We start from the raw sequence: 24199 nt of genomic DNA, 5'->3' as shown, positions 1-24199 counted from the left end.
TGAGATGGTACAGTCAGATTCCTTCTTTTTTTTTTTTTTTTTTTTGTCTTTTTGCTATTTCTTGGGCCGCTCCCACGGCATATGGAGGTTCCCAGGCTAGGGGTCCAATCGGAGCTGTAGCCACCGGCCTACGCCAGAGCCACAGCAACGCAGGATCCGAGCCGCATCTGCAACCTACACCACAGCTCACGGCAAGGCCGGATCGTTAACCCATTGAGCAAGGCCAGGGATCGAACCCGCAACCTCATGGTTCCTGGTCGGATTCGTTAACCACTGCACCACGACGGGAACTCCCTTGTTTTTGTTTTTGTTTTTTTAATTGTAATGGCCACAAGCATGGCATATGGAAGTTCCCAGACTAGGGGTTAAATCAGAGATACAGCTGCTAGAGCCCTATCAGATCATCAAGGATTTCAGAACTTCTGAGCCACAACGGAACTCCTGAAGTAAGATACTCAATCCACTGCACCACGGTGGGAACTCTTCATGGAAAATTATTTAGTTATTGCTTTAATGTTGATGTTCAATCTTCTCACATATGTAGTAACAAAAACAGTAAGAAATTATTGTGTGCCTATTCTATTCCTGGGACTTTAGACTCATTACATACGAATACCCGTAGAAGCCGAATAAGCAAAGCCAAACAAAAGTAGTGAGTTAGCAGATCCGCTTGATTCTGCTACCTGCTAGCTATGTTCGCCTGAGCACATAATTTAATTTGCATAGGCTCAGTATTCCTATTGGGATAATTTCAGTGAGGATTTAACTAGATGATGGATATGAAGCACTTAACATATTGCACATCCTCTATCACTTATATGAGAAACTAGAACTATGAGGAATGGTATTACAATGTAACCCTCACAAAAATATTTTAAGTATTTTTTATTTGCAGTTAAGGAAACTGAGGATTACAAATCTAGAATATCATGTCTCAGCTCAAGCCTGTAAAAGTAATACCTGATAAAATTGACTATTTATTCCCAGATCTGCCACATAGCTTCCATTGCCCTTAAAGTGATACTAGATGTTGCTATGGATAAAGATATTTTAATGAATATATGCATATATATACACACATATGTATATAATATATGTTGTATCATTTTCTGGGGATAGGATAGGGTAAGATAGAAAATGACATGCTATTTATTCTCTATCTCCCCTTACAAAAATTTAATTTCCATGAGGATTTTTATTTTTATGGTTTGTTTACATCTTTATCCACAATGCCTAGAATTATGATTCAAAACATTACATTTGTTTAACAAGCATTTGTTAAATGAATGAATGAATACACAAAGGAAAAAGGTGTTACAATGGTAGCATGTTATTTCATTCTCCCTGTTTTTCTACGCCTTTTATGAGCAATAACTGTTTATGTTTTAAATGCCATGTTTTCTTACATGATAGAATTTATTTTTGAGTTTCCATCACTATGCTTGTAATATTTCATTTCTCTGTTTCCTTGTTTTGATTTTAGGAGCCCTGCTTTTGGCAAGTCTTGGCAGAATCTAAAAATGTCCATTGTTTGAAAACAAATATTTAATGATAAATGTAGTAACAGTTACTGGTTTACTAGCAGTGGAAGTAGCTGTAGCAGAACAATCACTCATCGGGGGCCTTTTATGAATAATGGACCATTATTGATCGGGTATTTGTACTGTATTTCTTAAACCCTCAGAAAAACCCTGTGAGATGTCCATAATTGAGACAGAAACTGAGGTTCAAAGATATGAGATGACTGCTCCAAGGTAACAGAACTAGTAATGAACAAGTGTGAATGTTAATGCTACCAAGTCCTTATCCATATAGTTACTAGCATCTCCAACTCCAAACATTAAAGTACCACACACTGAAAACTATTTTATTTGCTCAATACATACATGGTAACACAACTATCATACAGATCGAACATAGAAAGATAAAACAGTTTTCCTCACTACTACAGCAAAGTTTCAAAAATAATTCACAGTTCTCAAATGAATTCCATTTTGGGGGGTTAACAATACCTTATTCTTAGTCTACATTTTTTTTTTTTCTGCTGCTTAAGGTCTTTTAAGATAAGCCAGTGACTCAGTCTGACTTTCTTTCTCAAGAATCCTCTCACTGCCTTGAAAAGGACTCATCATCACTCCATTACCTTTCCTTAGATATGTTTGCTGACCTCCTTGGAGAGGCTTTGAAATTCTGACACTTCCTCTAAGTGAAGAATGTTTGCCAAAAATGTTCTTTGCTGGGGAGGCTGAGGGTTTTTTTGGTTTTTTTTTTTTTTTTTTTTTTTTGTATTTACTTGCTTATGGACATAGCATGGCTTATAGTCTCCCTGAGTGAGGAAATAGAAAAAGGAAATGGCAAAAACAAAATGGAACCAGATAGTTGGTAAAATAACTTTACTTTACACAGAGAAGATGGGAAAACTTTAAAAAAGGAAACTCCCTAAGAATTCATCAAAGTGGCTTAAGGGGAAATGGTATTTATTGAGCACATATTGTGTGTAAAATCTTGTGTCAAGTGCTTATATAGGTTTTCTATCCTGTCTTTGCAACAAATCATTGATGTGGATGTTATCCCCGTATTGCAATTTTTGATGCTGGAACTGATATTAAAAGAGCCCACTTATTCAAAACCAAATGCCTGGATATTTCTTCACTTTGAGCTTCCAGATTCAAATACATTAATAAAAGTCAGGAGAACGCTAAAGGTAAGATTATAGCTTACTGTTGTGATTTACTCTTGATGTTTTTCACTTTATACCCTTCCCCCCCTCAGTCAAACTACAGTCATACCATTTACAGAATTCTACAAGAAGAGGGAGCCTTTTAAAAGCAATCCTGCTGAAATCTCCCTCTTGTTCATCAAATAATTATCATTTGTTTAATAATGATAAGCTTTCCATTAAACCTCAATTTATCATGCATATCCTGCCCAAGTTCTCTACAATGTAAGCTAAGGCCAAGATGGAGTAGCAGGTACTAAACTTATCATTCCACTAAGAACAACAGTAACACAGACAATCTATGAAATAACGTCTTCCAACCACGCACATTAGGCAGCCCAGGACAGATATACTTGAGAGGTAAATTCACTGATTTCCCACTGGTTATGGCCTAGTGAGGGTTTCTGGGACACTACGAGGGAACAATCTGTCATAGCCTAACAATCTCACTGAGCTGAGGGGATGGAGACTGGCATTTGGGGGGTGTGGGGCAAAGCCTAAAATTAACATCCAGTATTATGTGCTGCCTTCACACCTGGTAAATCCAAGAGAGCCTTAACTCGTGTAGAACACAAGTTCCCCTCCCACTTCTGCTCTGGTCAATAGGTCCCCAGCCAAACAACCTTCCTTACCAGGAACAGTTTTTGCTTGCCTTTGAGTAGAAGTTTTCAGGTTCCTAACAGCTCATGGAACTCTTAAGTAGGTCAATCACAGCCTGCTGCAGGAACTAAGGTTACCACACGCTTTAGCGCTACAAAGCCTGTCTTCCACAGTCTTTGGTTTCTCACTGTTCGCGAGTGCCACCTCCACGTGTCCTCCTCCCCTAGGCTGCGAGCATGCGTAACTAATAATATATGTGACTATGGTCAATCTCATTCAGCCAGTGTTGGGTGACATGCGTTTGGTTACTTCCATAATCCTAGGGTGGAAATCACATCCTCATCAGTGGAGTAAATAGGAGGTAATTAAAACAAGGTCAAGATGGGAAAGGTTTGCACGTCACGATGCAGGAGAGATAGGACCTGCACAGAAACCAAACAATGGCCCTAAGCAGAGAATTTCCTCAAATGTTCATCACAGGACTTATAAACACATGTGCAAGACAAACAGCTTGAAGGCAAGGAAAGGATTATGCAACCTGAAAGAAAAAAAAAAAAAACATAATTCACAGAGAATCAAATTAAGTACTCAGAAAATTCAGTACTATCTCAGTAGTAGAAAAAAGCAGTTACATTAGTCTCATCTAATGCTACTTAACTGAGCTGAGAATCCATCTCAAAAGGGTTTCTCCCTGAGTAACACAACTGAGTTCCAGATACTATGTTCCAGAACACACCTCAAGAATATTTATAGATATACAGAAATTTTCAGCTACAGCAAAGTTAAAATGTCTGGCATCCATCAAAAACTAGAAGGAAAGTAAAGAAACAGCAAAGTATGAGCCATAAAGAGGAGCAAAAAAAAAAAAAAAACAATATAAACAAATTGAGAAATGATCCAGATAAAAGAATTCTTCAGCAAGGACATTAAAATTGTTAGTATTCTGTTTCCATATTCCAACAAGAAAGGGGGAACACCAACCATGTTAGGTAGATACATGAATAGTATCCCCAAATTTCAATTTCTGGGTGTGAAAACTACAGTGTCTGACACAACACACTTGCTCAGACTGAAAACAGAGGAGGTCAGAATGGCCATCATTAATAAGTCCACAAATAACAAATGCTGGAGAGGATGTGGAGAAAAGGGAATCCTCCTACCCTACTGGTGGGAATGTACACTGGTACAACCACTATGGAAAACCGTATGGCATGTACCTCAGAAAACTAAATATACAACTCACACATGACCCAGCAATCACACTCTTCGACATATATACGGTCAAAACTTCCCTTGAAAAAGACACATGCACCTGTATGTTCACTGTAGCACTATTCACAATAGCCAAGACATGGAAACATCCTAAATGCACATCACCAGATCAATGTATTAAGACGTGATGTGTGTATATATACACACAGACACACACACAAAGGAATACCACTCAGCCATAAAAAGGAACAAACTAAATGTCATTTGCCACGAGAGACTCATAGTAAGTGAAAAAAGTCAGAAAAAGACAAACACCATAGGATATCATTTATATCTGGAATCTAATATATGGCACAGATGAACCTTTGCACAGAAAAGAAACTCATGGACTTGGAGACAAGACTTGTGGTTGCCGTGGTTGCCAAGGAGGCGAGGGAGGAGTGGAATGCACTGGGAATCTGGGGTTAATAGATGTAAACTATTGCCTTTGGAATGGATTAGCAATGAGATCCTGCTGTATAGCACTGGGAACTGTTATCTAGTCACTTGTGATGAGCATGATGGAGGATAATGTGAGAAACGGAATGTTTATGTATAGATATGTGTGTGAGTGTGTGAGTGACTGTCACTTTGCTGTACGGAAGAACACTGTAAACACTATAATAGAAAAAATAAAAATTATTAAAAATTTTTAAAAAGAAAACAGGAGGTTTTTCAGAACAGTAGACTGGTGAACCTACACACATAGCAACAGAATCCACCCAAAATAAAACAAAGAATATAAAGGCTGTGAAAAAAATTTATCATCAGTGAGCTGGGGGACAACTTCAAGTGAACAGCCCCATGTGTACCTGGAGTCAAAGGAAAACAACTTGGGGTAGCGAGTAAGAAAAAAATACTTAAAAAGTAACGGTTGATATTTTTCCAGGTGTGATGACAATTATAATCCCATGGATCCAAGAAGCTCAACAAATCCCAAGTACCAAAAACATGAGGAAAACAACATGAAAGCACATTTTCAACAAATTGCTTAAAGACAGTGACAGAGTCTTAAAAGCAGCTGGAGAAAAGTGATGTGTTTCGAATAAGAGAATGAAGCTAAGAATAATAGATTTCTCATTAGAAGCAATGCAAGTCAGAGGAAAGTGGAGCAACTACTCTCCTAAAAGAAAACACCATCAACCTAGAATTGACAACTTGGTAAAGTAAGTGTTCAAAAACAGAGACGAAATAAAGACTTTCTTAGGCACCTAAGCTAAACGCATCTATCACTTGTGCTACAAAAAAAAAAAAAAAAAAAAAAAAAAAAACACTCCAAGGTCCTTTAGGCAAAAGGAAAATACCAGATGGAAATAGGTATTTACAGAAAGCAATTAAAGACACCTGACATTATAAACATGTAGCTCATTGTAATACGAATCTCTGTAACATTCAACGAATGTGTGTAGTAAAAAATGACAATGTATTATGAGGTTTAAAATATACTTGGAAGTGTGATAGTATTATAAAGGCCAGTAAAGATGGCAATTGAAGTATATATGCACCACAGTGAGGTCTTATGCCATACATGAAGTCACAATAGTACTTAAGCTATAAGTGAAGACACAGGAAATAATGGAGACTTGTCAAAAGGTCAAAGAAGCAAAATGATGAGGCTCCCTCTCTCTGAAAATTAGAGCATCAAAATATATCATGATTATATTAGATTATAATCCACTGAACTATTAGGACGCCTTGAGTCCATACTAGTACAATAAATAGATAAAACAACAAGTAATTGAGGAAGAGGAAAAAGCTCTAAATTTCAGACTTTCCTGATGTATGAAGTAGCTTTTCATCCATCATACTCATAGCATTCTGTAGACCCAATCTAAATCCCACATTCTATTATAAATTGATAAACCAGTCCAAATAAAATGAGAGGCTCCTTAAACTGTACAGACAGCATACTTGATTGAAGGCAAGAAATAGAACTCCATTTATCTGTATTTGGAACTTTTCTTGTTACTGCTTTTATTGATTTAGAAACACAATTTGATTTTTCATTTGCTTATATATTTCTTATCTAAATCTTTTTGTAATCTTCATGAAAATGTCTGTTTTCATGATATCCCCTAGTCCAGCTTTTAAGTCCAAGGGAAAAAAATAAAAGAGTTGGATAAACAGACAACTCAACTGATTCTCCAAACTTTTACAATGCAGTTATGTGCTCGGTGGTACTATTAGAATTTACCTATTTAGGGGAAAAAACTGTAACTGCAATGTATACATCTAAGGATAACCTGACCCCCTTGCTGTACAGTGGGAAAATTAAAAAAAAATAATAAAATAAAATTTAAAAAAAAGAAGAAAAAAAAAAAAAGAATTTACCTATTTAGGTTTTTGTCATCCAGAAATAACCCAGCTTACATGCGAAACTACTGTATATATTCTCTCTCTCTCCCCCTAATTGACAGAGATCATATTTATTCTCACTTCTCAAAATAAAATTACTATTCTCTAATGACCACAGAAACAAGATAGAAAAGACTTTTTAGATTCCCTTTTTCTTTATATCTGATACCACAAAGTATCTGCAAAAAACTGCAATTCCAGTAAAATATAATAAAAACTTTGGACAATACAGCCTTATTATATAGGTACATATAATAAGCTTCAGAGAAGCATTTTTGGGGGGACAAAAATCTATCTCAAGTAGAAAGTGAGAGTACAACTCTTTCTCCTTCCTTTCTTCTTTACATTCTATTTGTTGGGTGTCAAACATGTGCTACTATCTGTTCTAGATTGAAAATACAAATTTCTTACAACCAAGCATCATATGCTGACCATCACTGGCTCACCTTAAATTCCAATAATGTTTTTTATTGCCTCAATTAAATACAGGTTATCTTTCTTAAATAAAACCATAAAAATTTCTCAAGCGCACCCTAGGTTTTGAGACTAAAACACTTAATTATTTTAATAATACAGTTATTTAATAAGAATGACTTTCAGTAGAGAATTCAATAAAAAAATCACAGAAACTGTATTTAACAGACAGGTATTAGATATAACTTTGAAAATTATCTTCAAATACAAGAAAACTCAGTGAGATTCTTGGAAAGGATTTGCAGTAATCATTATTCCCTTAGGAAAAGAAATTACCTAGTTTTCTCTCTAGATACATTTTCAGATGAAACTGCAGAGAAGAAAACACATAGGGTTGTGTGAACCAAGCTCAGCATTTTCAAGTTTAAAATTTATTATAAGCGGCTATCACAAACAACTTTGTAACTCTATGATAAAGGGAAAAAACATTTATATATCTTTATTTTTATTACTTTAAAACTACTTAATTCCTCCTCCTCCAAACATGCACATCTACACTCTCAGTATTTTAAATTTTTTTTTAGCAGACTGAATAAAGATAGTTAACTTAGTGACAATACTCAACATAATCCTAGAAAAAAATACACTGAATTTTTCCAGATGAAAAATCACTGACCTCTGATAAAACTCACTTTGTTCCTGAAAATAAAAGCCTTCTAAGTCAAAAATTCAATTTATTTTGTTAGTATCTTGTAAATTGTCATCACAATGTTAACATTATAATTTACCAACCACACACACACACACACAAAATAATCCAAAAGCCTCATGCTGGCTTTTCAAAAAAAGAGTAAAGTTAAAAACAAAGAAGCAAACAAAAAAAAAGGATGAATGTTTAAATATCATACTCTACAGAATAAATGAGGATGTATAAAAAGGATTAGAAAAATCAAAATCTTTCAAGTTCATTGTACCTTTATTTAATAATAGGAAAAAAAATCATCCAAGTTGTGAATAGCATGTACGTTTCTGGGACCTAGCAAATTCTTTACGTATATGTTTATTTTGCTAACCATAGCAAACATTTCTAAGATCCTCATGCATTTAGACACCTGAATCAGCAAGACAGGCATACATACTGTCTGCTATGTCCAGCCAGTGAGGCCCCAAATGTAGCTTTCCCACTCAACAGAAGAGTGGAAGAGAGCAAGAAGAGATGGATGGACCCGGGAAGACCAGGGCAAAACAGGTGGGAAACATAGTTTAAATACAGAATAGTAGAAGGGTAACACCTGCATGACAGTTTAAGGCTGTGCTTTCAATAATGAAGACAGAATCATTTAGCATCAATTATTCGTAGGTCTGATTACCAAATTAGGATCTCACTGAGCATTGGTTAGCCTGTATAGACAAAATACTTGAGCATGGAAATTACTGCATGTATGTTCCCATCTATTTATGTTCAGCCTGCAGTGAGAAGTTTAAGACAGACACCTACATTAGAGTAGTCTTTGATTCAACGAAATAGAAAATTACCAGAAACGGCCCTGGTCAGGTCCTAGAATAAACAATCTTTATTCTAGTCTGGTTTTTCTTCATTTTAATGTGTCTCAAATTATTCTGCTGCCCTGCTGTGCCCTACAGCTGGTTTGTTTCAGAATCCTTACTAGCATTACCTAGGCCTGATCTTACAACTGATCAAAATATGCTTCAGGTTTACAATGTTAAATCAATTGATTGCCACCCACACTTGTTCTACCAATACACTTCACCACCCACCACTATGGATTCTTTTGCTCTACTCTAGCGATTTCTCAATCCTGCTTGCACAGAAGAATCAAATGGGGAGCTTTCAAAACTAATATTACCCTAAGTTCCATCTCAAGCCATTAAATCAGAATCTATGAGCGTGGGTCACCACTACGTCTTTTTAAAAGGATCCTAGGCAATCATAATGTCCAGCCAAGGTTTAGACCTACAGCTTTAACCTATATGCCATGCTCAGCATCTTCTCTGTATCTCTCTTCCATGCCTCATAATGTTTATATTGCATTCTTCTGGTATCAACTGCCATTTGCCAGGTAAATCCCAGCTAAGAAAGTGTCCCACTGTGAAGAAACACAGGGACGTCATATCATGTATATGCGCATATGGCATTACCTCTGTCAAGATGATTTATTTTCTAACAACTTAGTAATATATTCACATACCCCAGACATTCATCTATCCATACATTTGTACATAACGCTGAGCCATTCAGAGATTCTGTACTTCAGACCAGAGCTAACCACCTTTCAGATGACACATGGTGGGGGGGGGGGAATCCCTCTTTCAAAATTGCTCCTAGAAAATTTCTTGGGATATATTCTTGAAACAGACTTAAATAGGGATTGCTTTATCGTAACTGGAGAGCTTTCTGCCTAAACACACCTTGAGAGAATCTTTCATTGTAAACCTTTCACCTTTTCTTAAAAAAAAAAAAAAAAAAAAAAAAAAGTTCTTGTGATAAGAAACACCTTTTGTTATAATCTGTTATTATTAACCTACATATAGGTAAAGTATTAGGCATTATTATTGACAACTTTATACATTCAGGATGTACTTGAAAATGTGGCAATTATAAGACAAAATCAACTTAAATCTTGACAAAAACACTGACAGCAAACTACTATAATTAAAAAAAGGCCACTTTGACTAAAGACCACTTATGTCTAATTCTTCCCCCTGGATGTAGCCAGATGTGCATGTTTTTCCAAAAAAAAAAAAAAAAAATTCCATGCATTTACAAATATACAACATATAGGTGCTGTATTTAAAACACAATCTCTTCTTCATTTGCTACTTGTGACTTCTGTCACCTCAGCACCAAGACACGGAGAGTCCCTGTGCCTCTAGACCCTTCTCAAGCTCATTGTTGGAGCATTAAAACTTGCCACAAGCCCACAAGCTTAGCATAAGCTGAGAAGAGATTCCAAAGGGAAACAGCAAAATTCATCGCTGCTTTACCTATTTAGGTAATGCCTGAATGTTTTAAATTGGGACATGGACTGTTACTGTGATGGGAGTGTAGGTGTCCACTATGAGAAAACAGAAACATAACGCCCAAGAAAATTCTTTGGAACGAAGACTAAAGCTTCATATTGAGCATCTCGCTCCGATGTTTACCAACATCACCTGGGCAAAACCACACCCTACCTTATGGATATGCGTCCAAAAGGGGGTATAATGACCTGACCTATTAGACGAGGGGCAGGAGGGGTGGAAGTAGTGCTACTGCTCATTGCAGTTTCTTAGCTCATGGCCTGTGAACCACCTACACAGAAGGAACAGCTGGAGCTTGTTTAAAATGGGTCGGCCCCTCCCCCAACCAAGAGGGCACCCAGATCGCAGACGCCTGCCTTCCAGCGCTGTCTTGACTCCAAGACACCCCAGGGGGATCCGGAACGCACCTCCTCACACAAACACACTGAAACTCCAACTACACATGGAACAACTTCCTCTGAGAAAAACCGTAAGAACAGAGTCTGAGTGACTCCTACAGCTCCAGCCAATGAGCAAAGGCCCTGGCCAAGCAGCTACTAGTGTCTGAAACACAACCTCTCTGTAAAGCCCACACGCCACCCGTGGTGCCTGTGCCCCACACAGCGAGGGAACACCAGTCCTAAGTCGAACCAGTCTCCTTGAGGAACGAAGGGTTTGAACCCGACACCTAGCACCCCGACTTTTAAGACCTGCACCCGAGAGACAAGTTCCCAAAACATCTCATTTTAAAAACCAACAGGGGAGCGCATCCTCAAGACACGAACTAAGAAATTTAAAAAAAGGCGCGAAGGCCACTTACCCAGCTCAAGGCACAGGTGGTGACGCCAGCAGTGTCTACACATAACTTGAACGAGGCTCATTTACTGGTCTCAAAACCTAGCCTGAGAAGCAGAGGTCTAGTTAACACGCTCTAAGGGCGGGAGGGCTGAAAGCACGACCTCCAAACTCTCCAGCCGGCGACCCCCAGCCGAGACGCGCCATCGCCTTTTTACCTCTAGGCTCCGCCCCTTGCCCCGCCTCCCACGCACTGCACGTGGGACTTGTTCCACACTAAGATCTTCAGCGGTGAATACAATGACCAGCAGGCGTATTAAATTTCAAAAAATGACCCCTTCTTATCGGACCCAGTCAGAGCTTTGAGTCTTCATCCACCATGGACCTGAAAACTATTCACATTCTGCAGAGACTGAAGAAAAGATTTCAATATTTATAAAAATCGTTAGAAAATAATTTCTGTAGGTTCTGCTGGGGGATCCTAGTTTACTGGGTATATTAAATCTACCTGTGGGAATGGGGTAAATGAGGAATTAGCACAGGTCCTTTCCATTTTCCTGGTTAACCTAATGATCTAGGAGAGACTCAATGTTATCCGCGAGTTTTCACAGACTTGTAGGACTAAATTCATTTTTCTTGTCACAGTGAAGGAGGCTGGACATTGCTGACAGACCGTCTTTTATGTACCTTGATCAGTGCTGGGTGTGATTCCTGGAACCTGAGGCCCTCCTGGTCCCCTCTGCTTCCTCCAGTCCAGCCCTGCCCATTGTTCTCTGTGTCAGCTGCCAGCAACTTCTGATTCCAGAGGCTTCCTTTGGAGTTCCAGTGGGGACTCAGCCTGTTAAGAATCCAGTGTAGTCTCTGTGAGGATGCAGGTTTGATCCCTGGCCTCCATCACGGGGTTAAGGATCCGGCATTGTTGCAGTTGCAGCTTGGATCCACTGTTGTTAGTGGCTGTGGTGTAGGCCATCAGCTGTAGCTCTGATTTGGCCCCTAGCCTGGGCACTTCCATAGGCTGCAGGTGTGGCCCTAAAAAGAAAAAAAAAGTGCTTCCTTTAAGGAAGCTGTTTTGCCTAAAGGCATATCTTTGCACTGGAAATTGTTGAATAAAATATTCTGTGCTAAAAATAAATAAATTAAACAACACAAAAACAAAATTAAAAAAGCCTTCCCCAGGACTCTGAGTACGTCACATCTCCTCCAACCTCCCTACCCTAGCTCACCTAACCCTGCACTGACCCCAGTTTTCCCATCCCCCCACTGATGTCCTCTACCTCCTGATGCCCCCCCCCCACAATCCTTTCCTCCCTCTACTTGGCCCACCTCCCTTTTCACACCACCTGCTGCCCGTTTCCACAACTGAGGGGCCCAAGTACCTGATGCATGCTCTCCCCAAAGTGACGTGCAAATGTGGTGACCCAGGACCCAGGTATGATTGAGCCCTACTAGAAGAGTTTCTACGTGAGGCCTTTCAACCCCACTCAGATAAAATCCTGAAGGTGGAAGCACTGACCAACCTGGCAAATGAGACTAACACCCATATTTTCCTACAGAAATCCCAAACCTACATCCACAGTGAGATAAGGACTTTGTGGCAGCCATGGTCCAAGCCCCTGGATACTATTCAACTAAGAGAGGCTGAGTCAGTGACATCTGCTTCAAAGACCTGGTGCAGTTTCTATTCCACTGTGATTAGCTTGAGGTCACAGAGTCAGTGGCCATCATGAAGAAGCTGTTGCAGATGCGTGAAGCACACCATGAGATCATCAAGCACTTGGCAAAGCTCACAGAGGACATCCAGGTGTCCATGGCCTGAGCCAGCATTCTGAGGCTCATCGGTGAGAACTGTGAGCATGACCATAGGAATGCACCTGACATCCTGAGAAAAACAGCCAAGTCCTTCACAGCAGAGGAAGACATCACCAAGCTGCAGGTCATCAACCTGGTCATCAAACTTTACCCGACCACTGTAATCGAACCAAACTGCTGACCCTGTATGTACTGAATCTGGCCAAGTATGACCGGAACTACAATGTAGGAGACCAAACACACTTCACCCAGCCACTTATGTACCTTCAGAGTGTTACAGGACCCTCGGCCACCGTATCAGGAAGCTCTTCCTGGCACCCAGACCACCCTCAGTCTTGGAATCATTCTTCAAAGACCAGAATCACTTTTCATGTGGGTTCACTGTACCATCTGCTCAAAAGCAAGGCCACAGGCTAGCCAAAGCTCCCAGACTCTCCAGAGGAAGCCCCACATTGACCTGAGCACAACATGGAGGCATCTGAATGGACCGATTGATCACATCAAGACAAGAGGAAGGAAGAACCCTTCTACACAAATTCTGATGGGGAGTCAGATCCTACGGAGCCTGCAGGCAGTGCTCTCCCAGTCTGAGAGAGAATTGTACAGTAAGAGCAGTAGTAAGAGCAGCTCTGGGGAGTCAGCAATGAGTCCAGTAATGAAGACCAGAATGAGGATGAGGAGAAAGGGAGCAGTGGGAGTGATCAGAGTGAGAAGGAAGATGAGGTGAGGAAGACAAAGAAGAGGAAAAAAATGCCAGACAGCAAAAAGCCTCCTCCCCCAATGATAGCAGGGATTCCAGCACTAGATCATCCGAATCTGAGATGATAGCAGAGTCTGAGGAAAGGCACATGGAACATGCCTCCTGGAAGAATTCAAAAAACAAAAGATACTAGCTGCAAAAATGCCCTGCAGCCAAGGAGATCTCCCTGCTTGATCTTGAGGACTTCACCCCTCCCAGTGTCCAGCCCAACTCTCCTCCCACAGCTGTGTCCACCAGGCTGGCTGCTGACTTAGAGGGTCTGCCACTCAAAGACTTCCCACTGGTGTCCTCACTCCTGAATCCAGTGTCAAATGTAGGGAAGCAGGAGCTGCTGCACCTCTTAGCTGGTAAGGGGCTGACTGAGGGCTACACCTTCAGCAGCCATCCTTTCTCCTAGCACTACCAAGTGGTGGCTGTGTGTGTCCACTTCTCCACCAGCTCCAATATCCTGTCAAGGGCCCACAGGCAAGCATCCTCTGAACTTCCTGCTGGCATCAGCATCCTGAATTCGAGCCCCTAGCACTGAGAGAATCTGTCGCTGTGGTAATGAGCATTAATTTCTGTGACTCAACCTAGGCAGCTGTGCTTCCAGCTGTGAACACAAACCCCACGGGTCTGTGTCCCCAACCAGCCACTGCAGAGCTGAGGGCTCTGTGTTCATGAACGGGAAGGAGTTTAGAAACAGGGAAATCTGACAGGCATGAACAAGATCACATAGCGGTGCAGAATGTGACCAACCTGGGTTGTGTTCCTTGTGGGGTGCACGGTAAGTGCAGCAAGGACAGTGACCAGTGGGAGACTTGTCTTGCTGACCCTGGAATGCCGCACCCACCAGAGCCACTCGGCTGATGGTCAACAGTAAGAAGGTGGTGATGGGTACCATGTTTTTAAAGGATGTAATGCAGGCTCTGACGCAATGATTTCCAAGCTCCGTGACCTCAGTGGCTCTACCTCTTCCTCCCTCATGACAGCTAGGCTGTTAGATGCCCCCCTTCCCCTCATATCAGATTCTTTATGCCAGAAAGCACTCAGTGGTCCTCTCTCCCTCTGGTCATTACCAGGGCACCCCCCCAATTCCCCTCCCCACAAGTTCCTTAATGACCTGTGCAGAAGGAAACAGCAGCTGCTTTCTTCAACCCTCCTAGTTTTCTGTAGCTATTAATGTAGAAAAACCTCAATAAAGTGTCTTTGTAATATATGCTATAAAGTATATTGTATACGTGATGGATGTTAGCTAGACTTATTGTCATGATCACTTTGCAACATATCCAAATATCATATCATTATTCTGTACACCTGAACCTAATGTAATGTTTTCTGTCGATTTTATCTCAATAAAGAATAAATAAATAAAATGTGTATTTCTGAATGGTAGTGATTTAGGAACACTGAATCATAATATCTACATGTGAGCCTAGAAATTCTTCATTTAGAAAGTGTCTGACCTTGGAGTTCCCGTTGTGACTCAGACTGTAAACTCGGCTGGTATATGAGCATGCAGGCTCAATCCCTGGTCTCACTCAGTGGGTTAAGGATCCAGCACTGCCACAAGCAATACAGAATACAGCTCAGATATGGCATTGGGCTTTGCTGTGGCTTTGATGTAGGCCAGCATCTGCAGCTCCAATTTGACCCCTAGCTTGGGAACTTCCCTATGCCACAGTTATGGCCCTAAAAAGGGGAAAAAAAAAAAAAAAGTGACCATTTTAAATCATAGCAGAGTTTAAAATTGTTATGTCTTAGACACCTCTTGTTTCAGCAGTCCCCCTTGTCTGCCCTGGGCTCTTCCACATGACACCAGCCCTTCAGAAAGAACCTTGGTAAACTGGAATTGAGGTTCCAGAAGAAACTACCAAAAGCAAGAGAACCAAGATCTCTGAAGCCTCTTTATTCTATAGTAGCTAGTTTACAACAATTAACTAAATGAATACCTACTAAGACACAGGTAGGAGAAACAATTTTAGAACATCAAAAAAGAGGGGAATTTCTGACCTTAAGAGATTTACAAACTGATAGGAGACAAAGGAACACATAAAAATCATGTAAGGGGAAAAGAATTTCTAATCATCTTAATTTGTTGGGTAATTGTTTTGACATTCACATCTATTTTGACTATAGAGAAAGTTTGAACAGAGTTTTCCAACCTCTATCTAGAATTTTCCATTAAATATTCTGAGTGCATCACTATAATACAGTCCAGACTTTCTAGTCTCTTACCTAGAAATTTATTTTGATTTAATCGTGTATAAACCATACTACATTCTGGAACTTTAAAGAATGTCTAGTTTCAAATATCCTAGATTACTTTCTCAAATTATTAAAAGATTTAAGAAATTCCACCACTTTGAAATCTTCTACTACTTTTGCACTCAAATGTCATGTAAAACACATATTATTTTTTTAATTCATTCATTCATTCGTTCATTCATTCTAAGTCATAAATTGAGAGCCATCTATATCTTGAGATACTAAAAATGATTAAAATTCGGTGCCTGTTCTCAGGGACCACAGCCTTAGAGATAAGGCAGATGCATAAACGACCATATACCCTAATTTAGGGGGAAAAAAATCTATCTATGTATCTATCTGTCTATCTATATATCTATCTATCATCACTATAGAGAATATATTTTATCACCTGTGCTTGGCAGATAATGATTTTAGAATGAAGGCAAAGATGAAATTACTATACAGAAAGTAGTTCTATAAAAGTTAAGTGGAGAGTAAGCACACATTTTAGGGCAGCAAGGATACAGGCAGGCCACAGATAAGGCAAGGAATCTTATTTTAGCAAGGGAGAGGCAAAGAACCTATAATGATCTACTCAGTGAAAGGCATGTGCTCCTTAAATAATCACTATCTGGCATGCTTTTTCCATTTGATAACTAGATTAACTGTGACACAATAGGATTTAGGGCATGAGTGAGGGAAGGAAGAGCTCTCAACACCGAACGGAAATAGGACTAGAGTACAGGGTTGCCTGGCCCCACTAACGAGAGGTATGTCATTTGTGAACGAAAGCACCCATCAAAGAATTTTCAGCACGAAATCCTGGGGTGCCTCCGTTTGTCACCCGAACTTCTCCTGGCTGTGGCAGGAGTCTCAGATGCTAATTGCCACCATGAGTTCCTAGATTTACACACCGAACACTATGACATAATCCTGGAGGAAGGCAAGGAGATTGGGGAAGACAGATCTCTTCAGTCCTGCTGTGAAAGTAGAGAAAAGCAAACCCAAAGCGAACCTGACAACTTTCCCTTTAATTGATTTAAATTAGGAATTTCTCCAACTTCCAAACTGTTTTCTAATTAAGTTCGATATGAATGATGGCCCGTGTTGTAGATGGTTGAAAGGTGAGTTTTCTAAAATAAAAATGAAGTAGGAATGCGATCTAGTTTTCTGAAGAAGTAATCCATGCTATTCGGATGACACCTTTCACATATTTTGGGGAGGTGCTGATGATTAGTTTATTTTAGATTTTAATAAAATGATACATCCCGCTCAACAAGCTCTCCAAACACTAAGGCTCATCTTAAAAATAATTTCAATGAGATTTATTTTTATTCATTTTAAAAATTGATATGTGCTCATGAGAAAATATATGGGATATAGAAAATAGAAAAAGAGAGGGGGAAAAAAGTACCCATAATAACAGATATAGTCACTGACAAAAATTAACATTTTCGGTATACTTTTCTTATGCTTTATATTTCAACCCATAAATAATTGTGATGTCATATTAAATATTGTATAAAGTATATGCCTTTTCATGTAATGTAAAACAAATGTTTCCATGATATTACAAAACTTTTCAAGGACAAATTTAATCCTTGCATAATATTCCTTCATATAAAGCATGCTGTAATTTACTTGTATATTCCTCTCTTTCCAACTATATGTGTCATTTCCTAGTGTTCAATATCTTGAATAAGGTTTTACAATGTAAACAATGTGGATATTTTAATTTTTTTTATTTTTGATTTTTTTTCCTTTGGTTTGTTGCACTCTCAGGATTTATTTGCGATAGGGTTAAGTGTTAAGGGTTGGTTATGAGAATGAGTTTGAATTTGACATATTTTGTGACACCTTCTGATAAGATTACTCCAGTTTTTGTCTCACCTTCAGGTAAAACTTCCCATTTACTGTAAACAATCTCATATTAAATGTTGTGATTTTTTACATTTGCTCATTTGTCTCTAACACTGAAACTGGATTTGTATTTATTTGTTTGTTGAGAGGTAGAATATTTCCACATGTACTTTTCATCAGTATTTCTTCTTTTCATCAATTATCTATTCAAATCATTTTATTTCTAATACACGAAAGCAATCCGATGAATGCCTTATTTTTAAAGGAGATGACTGTGTTTGGGATACATTTTCAATACAAAATCTGCATGAAAACTCATTCTTCTTTAGTTATACCACTCACAAAAGTTCTGTAAAATTATCTCAAATTAAACAATAGCAGGAACCCCTTCCAAAAAAGTCTCTCTCTCTCTCTCTCTCTCTCTCTCACACACACACACACACACACACACACACACACACACACACACACACACACACACTACCAGGGAGGGAAAATTTCCCTCTGTGTTCCTCTTGATTGCTTTTGCCTGAACTCACAATAAAATTGACACAAAGACAGATAAACAGGAGAAAAAGACACTAATTTTAATTTTGTACTCAGAGCTCTCAAAAAAAAAAAAAAAATAGAAACTAAGGAATGGCCTAAGAAAGCAGCTGTTTTACTTTTAAGACAAAGAAGCACATTTATGAGGAATTGACAAGACAAAGAAACTTAGATGTGGGTACTTAGTGAAGAATCTAGACAGAGTTTGGATTTAGAGTGGTAAATTAAGGAAGTTAAAGTTTTGTGATTCTCAGCCCAAACTGATTTCCTATATCTGGTGATAAGGGTGTCCTTGCCCCTGCCCCAGATGAAGGGTTGCACCTTTCACAGGAGAGACTTCCTGCTTTTAGGGAGACAGAAAGGAAGGTCAAAGTATCCTCTGTGTGGGTTCTTTTTAAAGTGTCTTTAGGAGTTCCCGTCGTGGCGCAGTGGTTAACGAATCTGACTAGGAACCATGAGATTGCAGGTTCGATCCCTGCTCTTGCTCAGTGGGTTAAGGATCCGGCATTGCCATGAGCTGTGGTGTAGGTTGCAGACGCGGCTCGGATCCCGCGTTGCTGTGGCTCTGGCATAGGCCGGTGGCTACAGCTCTGATTCAACCCCTAGCCTGGGAACCTCCATATGCCGCAGGAGCGGCCCAAGAAATGGCAAAGAGACAAAAATAAATAAATAAATAAATAAATAAATAAATAAAGTGTCTTTAATTCAAAATAATAAACATGCCATTAAGGCATCGTGGGGTGGCCTGCATTGGGCCCGCCAAACAGTCATCCTCCTACCCCCATTCCCTATGCTTCTTTCCCCCTTAGGTCAGCTTTACAGCGTGTTCCACAAAGCCTTCTGTGTTATGCGCCATGGGTGGGTTGGAAAAAGTACTTCCAGACTCATAGCTGGGGTGAAAAGAAAGCTAAGTTTTTTGAGATAAGGGATGCTACTAGTGCAGCAGAACAACTCTGATCAGGGAGAGCCGACCCTGTGGCAGGGTCATATCTGTTTTTACGGCTCAGGGAGGGAGAGAGGAGGTCTTACACTCCACCTGCTGAGCTGTTGATTGACTGGAGAAAGAGAGGTCTAATGATACAATTGCTGGTAGGTTAGGGGCATATAATGCCCCTATAGGAGCAGGGTGAAGAGTGGGCCAGGTAGCTTTCTTAGTAGGGGTAGGAAGGAGTAGGCCAGGTTGCTGAAGGCGTGGGTGGGGGGATTACAATGAGACAGGTGGGGTGATAAGGGTCAGGTAATTCTAATCTTGGCCAGAGGCTTTTTGAATTGTATCTCTTTGGAGAAGCCTTAAAGTCCCACATTCAGGAAGATTGGACTCCCCACCCTTCCAGGGGTGTGCAGGTTGTTGCAGAGGCCTGGAACCAAGAGGAATTATCTCATGGACTCTGCATTCTCATTCTTCTCCCTGCATCACTAAACACATCCTAGTGGCAAGGGAACAATTTGATGGCATCATTCAGGGATTCTGATTTCCTTTTGAAAAATGTGGAAATGAAAGAAGTTGGTTGGATTCTCTAAGAGGAGAATAAAGATTTAGGAAGCTGTCAAAACAGCTCACATATAAAACTTCTGGTTAGGGAAATATGTGTGCTTCACAGTGATTTCATCTGAGGAAAAATAAATAAATAAACAAATAAACAAATTAAATATATCTATTTTCTGTATAAGGGAGAATACTGAAAATTCGATAAAATCCATTTGCACATGCTTCTTATATCTCTGCATTTTGTATTATAATTTTCGACAATGGTTTCGAAAGCATTAGTTTCATTATTTCTGCTACTGACTCAGATAGCTGGCCATTAATAAAAATATCTAAAATAATGGATATTCCTTTATGAGTCAATGCACTTGCCCATAGCTAGCTAATATAAAAGGGAATTGACTCTTGGGCAATCCTATATTGTCGCAAGACATGTTTCTACAATATTTTCTTAGCCTCTTTGCTGAAAACTCCATCTTGTCCTGCTTTAGGTTACCCCATCTTCCTGCTTGGAAAACAGTCACAATGCTGGTAAATGACTTAAACTTAAGAACAAAGACCTAAAGGCATAAATTATTCATAGGGTCAGCTGAATGAGGACTTAAGGCGTTGGTCTAGGCACATGGGACCTGTGTAGATTGGCAAGCTGTTTGCACAGCATGATACGTCCTCTTAAGAATAAAAGAAAGAGGAGCCTCATGGCCCCAAGAGGTTTATGAGGGGTCGTTAGCAGGATACGCATTAGCAAGGAGAACCCGAGGTGCAAACCTAGGCATGCGGGGGGTTGCTGCAGATAGGCACGCCCATCTGCAGGAGCACAATGGTTATTTTCTAGATGCTATGCATAGATAGCTGATGCCAAGCTTCCTCAAATGCTAATGATTGTTAAATGCCTAAAGGTCAGAATAAAATCTTAACCAGCAACCAGCTATGTGACTTTTAAAATAACTTAAAAAAACCTAGGAATTCCCGTCCTGGCTCAGTGGTTAATAAATCCAACTAGGAACCATGAGGTTGCGGGTTCGATCCCTGGCCTTGCTCAGTGGGTTAAGGATCTGGCATTGCCGTGAGCTGTGGTGTAAGTCGAAGACGTGCCTTGGATCTGTGTCACAGACGTGCCTTGGATCCAGAGCCACGTGTTGCTGTGGCTCTGGCGTAGGCAGAGGCTACAGCTCCAATTCGACCCCTAGCCTGGGAACCTCCATATGCCACGAGAGCAGCCCAAGAAATGGCAAAAAGACCAAAAAAAAAAAAAAAAAAAAAAAAAAAAAAAACCAGCAAAAAAACCCTATACCCTGCACCTACAACCCCCTTCTCACTTGACATTATCCTAAAGAACAGAAGAATAAAAGCAGTGTGGTTTCTTGAGGCGGTGCTCTTGGTCCCTGAGACCTTGAGTCCCCTGGTTCCCACCTTTACTTAGGATAAATGTCTCTGTGTCTTGTTTTATGTTAACTTTTTTCCTTAAGTTTCACAGCACCCGTTCTTCAGCCCCATCCTGCTGAGCTGGTCTAGGCACTATATATAGTGCATTATTCTATCAAAAGCAAGCAAACAAACAAGCACACAAACATGGTTTTCTTATCCAATTGCTCTCTATGATTTGAAATGTGCTTCTGAAAAGGAGGGGGACTAAAGTAATTCAATAAGAAAATTAGGAGTTCCTGTGGTGGCACGGAGGAAATGAATCCGACTACGAACCATGAGGTTACGGGTTCAATCCCTGGCCTTGCTCAGTGGGTTAAGGATCCGGCATGGCTGTGGCATAGGCCAGCAGCTGTAACTCCAATTAGACCCCCTAGCCTGGAAACCTCCATATGCCACGAATGTGGCCCTAAAAAAAAAATTATACCTAAAAGTTCTATATTTTCAGTTTATACTAAAATGAAATAAAATGAAAAAATGTTCAAAATAAATTTGAACTATGGATATAATATGAACTATTAGTAGTAATAATATTATTCCTTGCTAGAAAGTAAATAAATGGACTTCATTGCTCATTCCATTTTGCTCTGAAGTTTTTCACTCCTACAGTTATTGTTTCCAGGGGGATATTTATTTTCATTTCTTTTCAACCTTCTGACCTTAGTTTCCTTGATTATAAAATAAGATTAATATTTCCTATCCCACTGCATCTCTGTGAAGATTACTAGAGAATTATATGTAAATTTAACACCACATGCCTAACATTTAATAGGTGCTCACTAAAATATGTTTATATCAGGTTGCCTTTCCTTTAAGTATTATAAATTAGCTATGGCACAATTCATAATTTTTCAGTCTTATTTATAGTTGGAGCAGTGAGTACCACCTACCTTTTTAGTAGTAGGGAGAAAATGGAAAAAAATCTAAGAAAGACAGTGTCCGTTTTGAAACCTTAAAGAAAGGGGTTGATCCATTTTCCTCAACGACATTCCTCTTTTTAGACAGGATCAATACAGGAGAAGCAAAAGGGTCTCTCTTCTGCTCACTGATGAAAAGAAATGTTAGCTGAACTTTTAAAACATACATGGCTCGCTGGGAAAATAGGTAATGACACTGCAGGATCTTTACTAAAGGAAGAAAATGGAATGTTAGAGGAAGATACAGAGGGATTTCTGAAGGGTGAGTCACAAATCATGCCTTCGTTCGGTGTCTTTATGACTATGAAACTGTCAGGCTTTGTTGTTAATAATTCTAACTTGCTAAAATTTTAATCATGGCTCCTTTTGCTGCATTTCAAAGGGTTCATAATGTTCCTTTTATTATTTGCTTCTTATGCTTGAAAAGATGATCTCACACGAGTATTTCTTATTTAACAACAGAAGGGGATTTTTTCAACTCTGAACCATCATCCTCCTCTAGCTGAGCTACAGGTTCTAGTTCTAACAGACTGTATCGGTCCTCTTCCTTTACTTGGATTGCGAGAATTCTTCCAGGATAAGTAAAGCATGCAGATACTGAGAGCATAGAATGAGGGTGCAGAGGAAGACGTGCCTTTGGTCATTTTGAGGGAAATGGTAAAATTGTTGAAATGGTGAACTTTTATACAAGCACCATGCAAAGAAATTTAGGACATTACCTTATTTAATATCCATTATAGTCTTACAAGATAGTAATTACTTTTATATCCATTATACAGATGAAGAAACTAATTATAAACAAGATTAGTAACATATCCAATGTATATAACTGTTTTCAATAAGCCCTGGCTATTCTTTTTTTTTTGTCTTTTTGCTATTTCTCGGGCCGCTCCCACGGCATATGGAGGTTCCCAGGCTAGGGGTCCAATCAGAGCTGTAGCTGCCGGCCTACGCCAGAGCTACTACAGCAACACAGGATCCGAGCCGCGTCTGCAATCTACACCACAGCTCACGGCAACGCCGGATCGTTAACCCACTGAGCAAGCGCAGGGACCGAACCCGCGACCTCATGGTTCCTAGTCGGATTCGTTAACCACTGTGCCACGACGGGAACTCCCCCTGGCTATTCTTAAAAATGATGGCCATGAGATAGCTTTGAAAATTTCATGAAACCACCTATAAGGTTTGCCGACACCAAATCTCAGGAAATTCATTAACTGGCCTAAGTTTATGTGGCTAACTTAGTAAGCCACATAAATGCATTTGATCGCAAACCTATAAATTTGATCTAAAGCCTATCCCACATTTCTTGACTGTAATATGTCACTCTTGGTGTTTGTCTTTTAATGGGTATTGAGAAATAAAATACTACCTCCCATATCTGTTAAAAAAAAAAAGATGTCACAGTTGTCAGGGATTGTGGCCACCTCCAAGGGTGAGCTGGTGAGCCCTGAGGGAGCTCGGGAAGGAAACAAAGAGCACCTGCCATCTAGCAGCCCTCAGACTGAAGCCACTCCCCATGGGGAGCCCTGAGCAAACTTTAGGATGTGAAAACACAGGATGCTGGCCCCAGATAGCTGAAGTGCATGACAAAGGAGTGATTTCAATGAGGCCAGAATTTAGGTCTTCCCAAACAAAGAAAAGTGCTCAATCCTTTAAATTGAGATATCTAATTTTCTATTATTAGCAGTGATTTTCTTCCTGTTACTTTGTTGCAAAGTTCCTACATATTCTAGCTCCCTCTTCAACTCCTTGTTTTTCTCAGTTACTTGAGATGCTGCTTCCTGAGTTTAAGTCCTCATTTTGCCCCAAATAAAACTTAACTCTCCATTTTTAGGTTGTGCATATGTGTGTGTGTGTGTGTGTGTGTGTATATATATATATATACACACATATATATAACAAATAATATTGTATATATATTTTTAATCAACAGTATTGTAAATGATACAAAAAATAAAACTTGGTCCTTCCCCATAAGATCACAGCATACCAGGTGAATCATATTTGAT

The 24199-nt window shown here is 39.6% G+C and overlaps 1 long non-coding RNA gene and 1 pseudogene across 2 annotated transcripts in view; one reads left to right on the top strand and one right to left on the bottom strand.

Moving 5' to 3' along the window:
- LOC146402255 (uncharacterized) overlaps positions 1-11345 on the bottom strand; it is a 912822-nt gene extending 901477 nt beyond the window's left edge. For both annotated transcript variants that reach the window (XR_014805845.1, XR_014805844.1), the window contains exon 1: positions 11181-11345. This is a non-coding gene — a long non-coding RNA (uncharacterized LOC146402255). The remainder of the gene's footprint in view (positions 1-11180) is intronic.
- Positions 11346-12586: 1241 nt separating this feature from the next.
- On the top strand, positions 12587-14644 carry LOC100625937 (AP-3 complex subunit beta-2 pseudogene; annotated as a pseudogene).
- Positions 14645-24199: the final 9555 nt, after the last annotated feature.

Source organism: Sus scrofa, chromosome 6 (assembly GCF_054392235.1).
Source record: "Sus scrofa isolate SSC_HxYL_T2T_F1_AM1 chromosome 6, Sscrofa_HxYL_maternal_Yorkshire_Landrace_v2.0, whole genome shotgun sequence".
Lineage (NCBI taxonomy): Eukaryota > Metazoa > Chordata > Mammalia > Artiodactyla > Suidae > Sus > Sus scrofa.
Note: the sequence above shows the minus strand (reverse complement) of the source record. Positions and strands in the feature narration are given on the sequence as shown.